We start from the raw sequence: 13,429 nt of genomic DNA, 5'->3' as shown, positions 1-13,429 counted from the left end.
AGCAGGAAAGCTATAAATTACTGTCCTGGATTATATGTAGTAGAAGTAACTATGATAACCTAATTAGCCAATGAGCTTGTAGTAAATACAGACTTCAAAGCAACTACTGTAGCAGATTTATGCACACTTTTGGCCTATATCTTTCCAACTCAGTCTCAAACCTAGCTGGGTATAATACTTCGAGGTCAAATCTCTGCCTTGGATTGTGACGGATGCAAGTCATAAACTTGCAATCAGCTGAGCTTTTGTTAAAAAGTGACTCGTTTCATCCTTTTACATAAATGAAATAGGGACTCACCAGCTTCAGTTAAAATTTTGCAGACTAGCAAACCAATGGGCAGACCTGGGAGGAAAGCCTTTGTAACAGCTCGTGAAATTCACGTGTGGCGCTGAGGAGCACTGTACCGCATTGAAAGGAGAAGATTTAATGAGCTTTTACGGGGATGCTACACTATGTAGCACTAGATGGTGTCAATAGAAGACATTTGCCGTAGTAAGTGACTTGCAAGGTCTTTCCTCTGATGAATGTGCTTCTTGGTAGGCCAGAGTGCAGAGGTGGCTGCAGCACAAAGCAGCTGGATGGCAAAATCTCCTAATGGAGAATAATACTACCTTGATGGTAGGGCTCGCAATTAATTTTAAAAGTGCACTATAAATTAAGTGCTCATAGTTTTGAAGTGAAGTGTAGTGCAATTCAAATGTTGGGTGCTGTAAACTTCTCAAGCTTTAATTAACCACTACATTCATTTAAAAAAAGAAAACAAGAAAAGGAAAATAGTATTTCTTTCATGGGAGGAGACAGTTGAATGTGTTTAGATGAATCTTTTAATATCTGTCAACAAATGATTACCAGATCTCAGAGGCAAAAATCATCTAATTGGCCCTTAGCATTTAGAAGCAGTTGAGTGATTGGGAGGATACTGCTTCATAAATATTGTCACATATTATCTTATCTTAATAAGTGAATTATATAGAATTTATATGACAAATTAAATTGACGGCAACACGCATAACCATTTATTATTCAGAACGCGAGGTGAAATGAGACAACAACTAATCCCCACAACAAACAGTGCTTTTTGTACATCAATACTGATAAACTGAAGCAGTCAGGCTAAATTGTGCCTAACCTCGGCTACATCAGCCAACTGGCACCTCTGAAGTTGTCCTGATGTACCACAAGAGAGTTTCTTCAGTGATTTCATTACATCTACATTAATTTTGCAGCACGTTTTGTATTTCCATTACGCTCGGAATTACACAAAGATGATGTTTACTACTTCGTGTGAAGTTACCTTTCAAAACTAACGATAAAATTGATGTTGGAGGGGGAACACACATGACAATCTTCTCCTCAAGATCTTGTTAAGATTCCGTTGCAGGATGCTGTGAAATCGATATAACACCATTACCATAATGCAGCCATTTTCTGTGCGTTCTTCCTGTGGCTGGTCGTCTCACTTTCCTGTTAGGATTGTATCCTCCTCCTCTGCTTCACTGCTGCTGCAACCACATTTTTTCTGTGCTGTAATGTGGGTGAGATGAAACCGCCTTCTCCAAGCTCGTGTCTTCCTCTGCTGGCTATAATGGAGCCTAAATAACTTGTCTGGGTTAGATCATCTAATGGAGAGGTTAACTCCAAGGTGACCTGAGCCTTACAAATCATTAGATAGAAAAAGGTCAGTCTGGCAGCTGACTGGTGGTGTGGTGTAGTGTCTCACACCTGTCAGAGTTTTTATTCAAGATTCTAAGGCTACATTAGGTAGTAAAATTCTAGTTTCTTTTATAAGAAGAGTTCTATAAATATACAAGCCCCATAAGAAGAATTATGTTCCTGTAATACTTGGTGGCGGGGGAGGTGTTTTGGAAATACCACAATCACGAAAATGGTTCAAACTTACTGTTTCAGGGTTTGCCCTCCCAAGCCTGAATTAGTAGGTCAGCTCCTGATGTCATTTAGACATACAACTTCTATGAGATCACTCTGAACTGCAGAGCCATATGGGGCACAGATTTATTAAATTTAGATGTGGTATTCCCACATGGTTCCTTCATTGCTGTCTGTGTGCAGAAATCGGCCTAATTTTCTTCTCACTGGTTCCACAGTAACAGAAGAGTATCTTCACTGACACTGGCACGATGCTGACATAAATAAGATCAGTGCTAGACTTACTGCCTCTTTTATGGTGTGAGGAAAACCAGAGTGCACTTCTACTTGATTTTTAGAGATAAAAAAAAGTCAAATTCAGAAGCTACCATTTCTTCTTTATGTCCAAAGATGAATTCCAAACATTTTTAATTGTAAAGGCATTGTCTCTGGATAACAGTTGATACGTGAGCGCATATGGGTTCTTGGAAAAAAAGGTACCCATTTAGAACCGAGTCTTAACCACAAAATGGGAATCATAGATGTCATCTTTTGAACACAAAGCTATAAACTAATATTTAAGATCAAATATAATTTGATTTGGATTTTCTTATATTATCCATAATAATCTTCAATTAAATTAGGAAAATTAATTAATTTTTTTATATCTAAATATGTATTAAAGACATAAAGACATGCTTGCTTGTTTCTAGGTCTTTCAGTTTTCCTCTGAGTATATAACTTGTTTTTAAATAGCTCGTGGTTTTCCACATGACTATTTTCACATTCCTGCAAAAAAATACTTAACTATGATCCATTATATTCTAATGTAAATATAAACGCATGCATATACACAGAACATACTGTACAATCTGAAATTTAAATTTGTGGGGGAAAAAATATCTACTGCATGTTCAAAATAAAGTTAACATTCATTATGGGGGAAAAAAAAAAAATCACTTGCCAATTTTGTTTTGCCAAAAGTATTTGATAAGAGGTACAATCACATACAAGCAATAGCATCTTTTTATAAAATTTGGAAAAGCTGACCTTGTAACGTATATGGAGAGAACATACTGTTTTTGAAAAATTGTGAGATTACTGAGAGTCCCACTGGCAAAATCAAGGGATTGCTAATGAATTACAGTACACTGCCTTCCCTTTCCTCTGGTTCAGGTCTGTATCCTGGTGTTTAGGACTGGGAACAAAGCAGCAATAAGTGGCAAAAGTTACAAGTCACATCCTTGTATTATCTGTCCCTGGCTCTCCATTATACATTTAATTTGCAAGTTCCATCCCTGACAGAGGTGAGGCTAGCTGGAACGAAAGTAAGTCTGGTTTTAAATGTGGTGAATGGCTGTTTGCGTACGACAGGCTGACTTGAGCTACTGCTGCTGTAAGTTCTGGTCCGAGCATCAGGCTGGGGCTCCTCCCAACCAACAGTTTTATGATTCTTCCTCAGTTTCTCATGAGCTCAGCTGATCGTGAGAGAAGGTGCCATAAAAGCAACAGAAAGACCATAACTGCTAATACGATAGGAATAGATACAGCTGCATATTTCACTCTCCCACTGCCGAACAGTTTGTGTAGAGGTCAGATACAGAGGTTGAAGAGTTCTGGATTTTCTACTATAGCTAATGCTAGAAAAGACAATAAAAATGGGAAAGTTAGAAACGTGCTGCTGCTGTTTTCAAAATAAATTCAGTGAGGTGCCTTAATCCGTTTTTTCATAGTCAGTACTGTCTTAATCCAAAAAAAAAGTCTTGAAATGGATGTTCGTCATTGCCTCCCAAACCCCAACGGGCACTTGATATGCAGTTTGTAATTTTCTAGAGCAGAAGGGATAAAATCAAAACTGAAGTGAGTCACAGATCTTAATTGAATTTTTTTAATAGCGTAATTTTCAACAGCGATTATTTCATGCTTTCAAATTAATTTGAATATAGCTGAGTTTATGTTTCTAATTTAACCCTCTTTACATTCATTTTTGAGCACATTTGTGATGTTAGTACAAGTATACCAAAGAGACGTGAGCATGAGTTTTTGAGTTTTTTTCCTTATTAGCTGTTTAATTGTTTGATTTCTGCATCTATCAATAAATGTGCCAAAGCTGCTATTATGCTAATTCAGAACACTGTTTTGTTTTTTTTTCTCTGGGTTATTTTGATAAGGAGGAAAATGTTAACCAACTGTTGTTGTAGGAAGAGGGAAAATAAAACAAAAAAGCCCCATATGAATATGAAGTAATTTTTCTACTGACTGAATTCCGAGTAGCGTTTAACTGAGTCACAGACGTTTGTATCTACTCCGAGATGTCAGTGTGATGCAGAGTGTTGCTGAGAGCAGGAACTCCAAGTACAAGTGCCGTGGGTCCACAGAGAGTTGACAACGCTCTTTCAATCTTTATGACAGCATCTTTGGTAGTAGTTCTATATAGCCCCCAAAAGATATTTCTAAAGAAAATTCAGTTTTATCTTCTTTAAAAATTTTCATATCGGCACATAAGAGAGGTACAGAGAACAACATTCATTTGACCAGAGAGAACTGCCATGTGTGCTACTGCATTTCAACTACTCTGGTAAACTTGTCATGTGAGTACATGAAATGGAAAAAATCCACGTATATTTCAGGTAAAACTCAGCACATCTTAAAATAGGTATCTAAAATCAGTCAGATGATCTGCGCCCTAAAAAAGCCTTAATTGACTATGAATTACTTAGAGGATGACAAGCTCAGCTGTAATGTCTGCAGTGCAGGCAGCTAAGCTTACGTGAGATCAGTTCATCCCCACGACACAAATTTTGCCCATGTGTCTTTGGATCGCTTTGCTTTGGATGATCACTTTTACTGAATGCGGAGACTTGAAAGCATGACTGCCCTTAAAATGGGTGCAAATGCAATGATGCATTATGCTAAAACACACCGCAATGGGTTGGGGCGAGCACGAATCCAGGATATTTTAATATGCGCCCCCCAGGCCAGCAGCCACCTTCCCAGGAACCTCAGCCTTGGTGAGCAGCCACCTCCCTCCCCTCCACTTCTTTCCTTAGCGTTAATGTTTTTTGTTGTGTCTGTGCCTTTTTTCTCCCAACCTTTGATGATTTTATGTCTTTGTTTTAAACTGTGACTAACTGTAATCAAATCAGAAACTCGCCTCCATGCTCTTTCTCTCCAGTGTACTTGCATTAAAACTACAGCACGTGGAACTGACTTTGAGACGGAAAAAGGAAGAATCTGTAAATTGTGCTTATTTCAGCATTTGTTTTACCTTGAGAAATGCATTTTGTCTAATCCATTGTTCTATACATACCTCAGGATTCAGAGTTTTCCTCTTTCTAAGTTCTCCAGACATGGCTGCCGTCTCAGTAATCTGCATAGAAATGAAATAGCGACTGTTATTTCCCATATAAGATTAATTTTGGATATTCTAAACCTTGGCCTGTTGTAATATACCTGAGCTCTTTGACCTAGTTTCCTGTTTACTGCAGCTTAATTATTACACTGCTCACTAACCAGACAGTTAACACAGTTTCAATTCATTTTTCAGATATTAAGATTGCTTGCAACAGAATTAAGCTAAAATTAAATGGTAGTAACTCAATTTTTGCTTCTAGTCATTTGGGAGGGTTTTTTTTTTTTTAATTCATTAAGAATTAAATTATGTTTATTTGTTCAAAACATCCCACTGGCCTTTAATATCTTGAAAGATATTAATAATTCAGTATCTTACCCTCACCTCCAGAGAATGAGTCCTTATTTTATATGAATTTCTCCTACTATTCTTTAAACCCTGGAAGACACGATCACTTTCTTCTGCTCATTTTTCTCTCAATTCCAGTCAAGGAAGCTGAATTTTGGTTCTGGAGAAGGGACTTGCGCTGAATTACTATCACAAAAATGCAATGTGCACAGAAGTCACTGACAAATCTTGGAAGAATGTGGATAAATCAGACACTAAAGGTTTGCCTCATTGGTTTTTCTTTTAATGAACCCAGTTCTCGGGTATTTCAAATCTCCGTGTTGAAGGCTTTTGTCCTCTGCTTCAGTTTATTAGTTATTCATGACATTTTGATACAGTTATACGTTCAGACTTTAAAACAGGTTGAGGATAAGTTATTTGATACAGTCCTTGTCATTCAGTTGTTTGCTTTTGTGGTGAGTTGTTGTTTTTCTTTTCAAACAGCGCAATTTGCCAGATATTAGTCAGAGATTGAGAAAGAAGTTCACGAACATATAATGTGTGTATCCAGTCCTTTCTATTTTTTAGAATTATTTTATTTAACACATCATCCGGTTATAGTCAGAGCTATGAAAACATTGTTATTTCCTTCCAATAGTTGTTCTTGATTTTCCTTTCTTTTGTTCCATTTTTGTTCTCTTGCCTTTGTGTGCTCAGTGCCTTGCCTTGCCTTCCCCTCCATCTCTTTGCTCTTTCTTTCAATCAGCTACATTTCTCCCTTGGCCTTGTGGAAAGCACTCTTCATCCTGCACTAAGATTTGCTTTTTAACCTTTCAACATAAACATTCGCTTTAACTTGCACATAGGCGCCGTCACGTAACTCTTCTTTTTTCACACTAACAAATATTTAAATGGTCACCATCCATTTAGGCAAACACTCAGACGCTCGCTACCATCCTCACGTACTCATTGGGAGGGGAAAATGCTTCCTTATTTTCCTACTTGAGAACAGAAAAGTGTTGCTAAGTCAGTCCCTATCCTGGGACAAAGGTACCAACTAAGGCTCCCTGTGCCCGATTTGCTGTCGGATGCTCGGGGCAGAAATGCCAGTTTAGGACCAGTCTGATTTCTTGCTTCTGCTGGAGGTCACCGCAAAGCCCGTCCATCCCAGCCAAGTCAGCCAGGCCAGTTTAGTGTGACACATGCCCTTACTGCCAGGTTTTCTCTTAAAAAACTGGCGGCACATGAGGTATGAATTTCTTTCTCCAGTTGTGTTGGAAGATCAATAAATTACAGTAGAGGTACTGGCAGCCAGGAGTCAGTAACATCTTAAACTGGTGTAGTTGTTTCTGCTAAAGTGTAATAAACCTTTAATGAGGAAGAATTCCAGTCATAAATATACCATGGACCATTCAAGATAAAGGAGAAAAACAGAGCTTTTTAAAAATACATCAGTTCAAAAGGTAGGCATATTTTATTTTGTTAAGAATTGCAAAAGAGCACCTTCTTCTTCTCTTTTTGCAATATTATGCCTATACTACAATAATAGTTTGATTGATTGTTTGCCTATTACTCCTGACCTCCAAGGTAACTACAATAAGGCTCTTTAAAAACAAAAGTTCTACTACATAAGATACTTATGTTTAAAACACAAGAAAATACGCAGATACACCCACTTTCTAATGCAGTTTTTCAGACTTAAAAACAATTGTTCACTAAAGGAGAAATATTTACATGTACTACAAAGAAAAAGTTTATATACAGTTTGATTAACAAAGCTGAAATAATATATGGCCTGACACACGTGATTAAAATTTGTTGTGCAAGGCATAACGTAGCAGCAAATGTAAAAACTCAGTAGAAACATCAGGCTATATGCAGCTGCTTCTTTACCTGTTTATTGTCCCATATTTTTTCCAGGACCAACCAGCACATTCCCGCTACCGTCCCCTGCATCTTCCTTCTTTTCTCTACTGCCCTCCCTCCCTCTCTCCCTCCACCTACCCCCGTATCTCACTTTTCTCCTGACATATGTATTAACACCCGCAAGCAATTTTCACTTTGGATTTGTTAACAAGCACTTACCAGCTCTCTCTGAGAAGGAGAAGCAGGGCTGTCATTCACAGTACTGCTGGATAGGAGAACTGCAGGTAGTTTAAGAGAACAAACTAAGATACGAAGTCACAGTACCTGTTGTAATTGGAGGCAATACTGGCTAACTATTATTTGGCTTGCTAAGCAGAAGGTAGGGGCCAGCTTGCTTGTTGCAGGTACACCGGGCTGCCATACACCAGCTGGAACAATCCCTAAGAAAGGAAATAATTGTGTCTGTAAGGTTATTTCAGAACTTTAAACGCTAAGATTTCACATCTCTCGTGTGAGCACAGATGGAAACAATGCTGTCACTGCAAAGGTTGCCATTAGAAACAGATTGAGCCCGATAATCAGACTGGACTACTAATGGCTACAAGTATGCTTTGCCTAACCAGTACTGGCAGGATGCTTTCCTTACAGTGATAAATGTACAAGCTGTGACTTGCATTTCATTTTCAACCTTGGCAGGCTAAAATAGTCTGTTAATGAATGAAGACATCTTTAAGCATGCAGTTGTATGCCAACAGCAGTTGGTAGTCCTCCATATCCATCTTATTTCATTCCATTTACAATTCCACTTGTAATCAAGCAACGAATAAACTACTGATGCTTGGCCAGCAATACCCACATGACCTTACAAAGTGTGTGAAATCTGCAAAAAAGCAAAATATGCTTGTCACTAGTATTGCTTACATTTTCACTTCAGCGTGCAGACAAGCAGTGCATTTGAAAGTCGTTCTGAAAATAAACTGCAGCAAACTCAATCAAAACTTTTATTATTAAACATGACATACAAAAAAAGCCATTTGAAAACGGCTATTAAGAGTAACATTCGGCGTGAGAGGTTTCTGATATAGCATATAACAAAGTACATATAAAACAATAACATAATTTCAGTAAAAGCCAGAGATTTATTTTATCATGATATTGCCATTAAAGAGGCTGAATTCCACAGAAAGCTGGAAGCCTTTGGTTGTATAATTCTCAATATTAAAGATAAAACAATTTTTCTTATTTTGTCTTGAGGAGACAGCAAAGGAGAGCAAATAAAGATATACTAAATTTCAGTACTCAGTCACCCTCTGCATAATATCCTTCTCTTTTCCTTAGGCATGTATAATCAACTATGGGCAAAAATAAAAGTATTTCCCCATTCCTTCTTTTGTCTTGAAGGAACTGAGCTGCTGCCAGTCATAAAGAAGTCGGGTGTTTTCTGACTAGAGGAAATAATTTAGCAGTAATTACTGCTGCTTCTCATCCTACATCACAACTAAATTTCAATACCTTTCTTAGAATTTCTGTATAATTTCTCCCCTTTTTATAATCTAATCAATTAAATAATGAACAGTAAAGAACTGTTGTTTTTCTAGCTCTTTATGATCTCCTTTGAAACTTGTACAACCCTACTGTGACCAAAGAACCGTCTTAAGTGATATTGCAAAGTTCACCTTGCATTTGCATTGCAGTATAGTTTAATTGAAATACTTGAAGCACCCAAAAATGTTACAGAAAAGCGTATAGCTTTTTTAACACACAGTTCATAACTAGCAGTCATCTTTCCAACGCACAACTGACAACTAGCAATGAGAACACCTCCCCACCTCTTCAAACTTCAACGAAAGAGACTTACGGCAAATCAACACTTGGTCCTTAAAAGTCAGTACTGCAGGGAAAATGTATACTTGCATTGTGAATTTGTTGTTTCGAAGTAGATTTTAATCTTTTTTATAAAAACACAATCTATGCTAAGAATTTTTAAAACATCTTTACAGCAATAGACCACTTAGAGGTCATATAAGTCATGTGCATTCTGCGAATTTGAAATTTTCTATGCAGTTTATCTGATGTTTATTGTGGCGTAATACCGTATTTATCACCTTCAAGATAAGCAGTGTGTAAGTGGGTACGATCAAGGGTTTACTTAAACTGTCAGATAAAATAATTAAGCCCACAGTGAAACAAAGAACCAAAGTGTTCGCTACATTACTCAATATATCTCTGACTAACTTTTATTGCACTTCTAGTAAATAATATTATTTTTACTTTGACGTCTTCTAAGTATTAGCAAGTAACTGATTACTATGTAATACCTAGAGCCAAAGATAGCCTATATTCCAAAAAGTTTTTAGCATTCCTGGGGCAATTACACAAAAAGATTTCATTGTTCCTAATTTCCAAGGCTAAGTAAAAAAAAAGAAAAAATAACTTAGTAGTGTGTTGTGCATCCCTTATCAACACTTCCTTCAGATATCTCGGGGTGGGGAGGCAGCATTTGGATATGAAGCATGGAGCAAGAGCAGCATCCAAGCTTGCTCCCCCGTTTGGAGGCGGAGGTGTGCGGCGCAGGTGGGACGCTGGGCACACACAGAGACTTGCCAGGTCCCACTCTGACCTCTGCTGCTGGGCTTCTCGCTGCTCGGAGCAGCAGAGTGACACTAATGCGGGCTCCAGAGCTTCAGCGTTCGGTAATTTCACGTTCCTGCTCCATTTCCCTCCTCCACCCACCTGGCTACTCTGCTCCCGGCCAGCCGCCGCAGCCGTAAAAGGAACAAGACCTCTAAAGTGCTATCCCCACGACGCTGCCAGAGACCTTCCCGTCACACTTTGATGCACCATTTGAAGCATCTGGAGGTAGGGGAGAGGTGAAAAAGCCTCAGGCGTAGACACAACAGGTAGGAGGGGTGATATATATCCTGCAAGCCACTTGATGAAAATCAACAAAAGCATGGGTAACTAAGCTAAAAATAAAAAACATGGATAAACCAGAACTATGATTTATGCAAACCCAAATGGAACTATTTTTAAAGGTTAGAGCCAGTTCAGAAAAGAGCTGTTAGTCCCTACATCTGTCCTTTGTTCGTGAGCTTCAGCAAATCTGAACGGATTTCTTACCTGCTAGACGTTTGTTTCTCCCTTCTACAGTCACACAGCAAGGACCAGTTTTTCCCCAACTTCTTTCTCATCCCAACTGTCTTTCAGATAAAAATTACACAGAATCAGTAAAAAGACCACTAGCTTTTTTCCCCCCGCCCCTTCTCACTTGCCAGCAACATTTGTAAATTTTCCAAAAACATACTTTAATATTTTCTATAGATGGATAGAGAGACTGTTATGGATGAAGCTACTACTTCATCCACCAGGTAGCTAAGTGAATTATGATCTTTATAACTTAATCTGCCCTGGAGAAGATTTATGATCAGTCCTCATAGTGGAAAATTTTGCCATAATTGGAAGTTTTGGCTTGATAAAGTAGTGATTTTGTATCCATCTGAAGAATAAAGTTCACTGTCAAAGCGAGGACCTCTGATAGCACTACTCCAAGCTATAGGCAATGCCATTAGCTGTTGATTTATTCAGAATTGTTTTTTGTAAAAATGAACAATATAGAAGAGAAGGATTTATTTTTTTTCTTGTTATGACTAGATTCTTTCCTGTTTCTCTAAACCAGGTGTGAGATGTAGTAAATCCACAGATTCATTACACTGCTGAGAAGACACGTTCTGCTGCATTCAACGACCCTTAAAGTTTTGATCCAGATTCCTGGCGATACTGAGGAGCTATTGATGGAGAGAGAGAGAAGGAAAGAGGGGGAAGGAGAGGGCAGAGAGGGAGAGCTCTTGGAAGGTAAAAAAAAAATTAATTTGAATCAATAGAAATAGTAGCAAATTTTGGCAAACATATCAGCTTAAGTGGGTTCTAAGGAAATGTACGTACCTCAGAGTTTTTGATGCATGGCTCTGACTGTGGCTGTATAAATACATTTTTGTTCTATAAAAGAGAAAGTTTGGAATTTGTTACTATATAGCTTCTGCAACTTACTGATAAAAAGCTGTCCACCAAAAGGGTTGATGACGCAGACATATCATCTCACTGGTGAGCTTTAAACAACACAGATTGATTACACGAAGAGTGTAGAAAGATAGCTTGTCTTTGTGCTGTAGAATTTTGTATGACTGAAAAAGCAAGGGGAGCTTGAAAAAGACTTTTGCCTTAAACTACCTTGAAACGGATCACTCAGCCCAGGTTTTTCTTTATGGACTTGCAGTGTTGACCTCAGTTGTATCAGTTAATCTCTTTGAACCTTTCTTCCTCTAACAAAAGGAAGAGAATAGTGAAATTAATTTCATGTAAATTTTAAGGACTTTTTTTAAGATTTAAACTTTTGGATGTATAAAACTGCTGTTAATTACTACCTACACCGTGTTAGATATTAAGATAGACAAAGCTTTTCTACAGTTCAAATAGCTAAGGTCTGAGGTGCATTACTGAAGGAGGCTGTGGGATTTCTATCAATCACAAGGGGTTTTAAAGAACAGATGAGACAAACATCTATCCACGCAGAGACAGGTATGGCTGATCCTACTTTTTGGCCGGAGAGCGAAGTAGATGACTTCCCAAGCTCTATTCCAGCTTTTTGATCCTAAAGTGTTGCTTTTGTGGCCTTCGTCCTAGGAGTGTCGCGTTAATACATGGCTTCAGGTATTTCTGACCTTTTGGGTAGAAACTACATTACGAAGGCAACATTCCTCCACAGACAAATTTTTCTCTTAAGAAGAACTTTTTCCCGTGATGAGTAACAGCATCTTCTATGCTGCTTTTATAATGTACAGTGAGCCGAGAAACCTCGACTAATCTATCAGTTAAGAATGAGCTTTTCACATTGAATTATTGTCTTGGTTTTCCTTTCTGAAAATTTACTAGCACTTTTGATATATGCTGTACATGCACACTCTAAACTCAAATTTGGCAGGGTTTATCAAGTAAATATAAGAAGTGAAAGCACCAAAGTGAAATCAGCCTCCTCCTCCCCCCCATTTTCCTTTCTCCCCCACATATTTTCTGTGCTGTCTTTGTAGCAGAAATATAGTATAGATGCCCCTTAAAATGCAAATAACTTTGACAACAAAAGCTTTGTATCATTGCTTAAGTTTAGGTTGGAAAACAACAAAAACTTCAAATTGTACAGGGTATTCACAAGGAAAAGCAATTTTAGTGAGAGTCGGGGAATTCTCAGTTATCATAAAGAAAGCATTCTGCGTCAATTTACAAAAATACTTGTTTATTTACATCATTAACAACTGCAATAATTTGGAGCTGCTAGAATGTTTTCTCAGATAAATCTTCTATTTGGAGATCTTACTGCAAATGGGATCCCAAAATGTATTCACTGACTGAATGATAAAAGTAAGTTTAGGAGGACCATAGTCACAATGGGAGAATTAACCTCAAACTGACATGATTTGACAAAAAATTTGTCATTATTTCTAGTTTATCTTTCACTTTGTACATGAAACATGGAAAGAAGAAACCTGCCAAGTGTTCAAATATTTAACAAAGAAAAGTGATGGAACACCCAAGCTATCTATCAAGATCTGATGATTTTTGGAAGTAGAAGGTAATAGCTAGGTTCGAAGAAAGCAGAAAGTTATTGAGAAACACTTTGTGATTTCTAGTTTCCATAAATCTTGGATGGGTAAGCATTTCAGCCATAGATCCTATTTTTTTAATGACATTAGAAGAAGCTCGTATTGAAGCTAAACCTGATACCAAGTATAATCTTCGGGTTCTCACAGTGCTTATGTCCAGGCCAAGCATACATTTTAAGAGAATTCACTCACTCCCTAAACTTCCCTTTCAACAATGCCTATAGGGATAGGACACTATTGAGAAAGCCAGGCATCTAGGGCACTCCCTTTGGTTTACCTGAGGACCATTATACCTGTAGGAGTTTGCTCCAGTAAGGGTTCACACGTGCTTAAAACTGAGACAAAACCACTGCTTCCCGGTGT

At 38.0% G+C, this 13,429-nt stretch overlaps 1 long non-coding RNA gene across 1 annotated transcript; it reads right to left on the bottom strand.

The window, feature by feature from the left end:
• Positions 1-2,567: 2,567 nt before the first annotated feature.
• On the bottom strand, positions 2,568-10,664 carry LOC134516166 (uncharacterized). Its single transcript, XR_010071240.1, has 4 exons — positions 10,533-10,664; positions 7,632-7,852; positions 5,178-5,237; positions 2,568-3,507 (listed from the first exon to the last, which is right to left on the bottom strand). It is a non-coding gene; the product is annotated as an uncharacterized LOC134516166 (long non-coding RNA).
• Between the last annotated feature and the right edge of the window lie 2,765 nt (positions 10,665-13,429).

This window comes from Chroicocephalus ridibundus, chromosome 5 (genome assembly GCF_963924245.1).
Source record: "Chroicocephalus ridibundus chromosome 5, bChrRid1.1, whole genome shotgun sequence".
In the NCBI taxonomy this organism is placed as follows: domain Eukaryota; kingdom Metazoa; phylum Chordata; class Aves; order Charadriiformes; family Laridae; genus Chroicocephalus; species Chroicocephalus ridibundus.
Note: the sequence above shows the minus strand (reverse complement) of the source record. Positions and strands in the feature narration are given on the sequence as shown.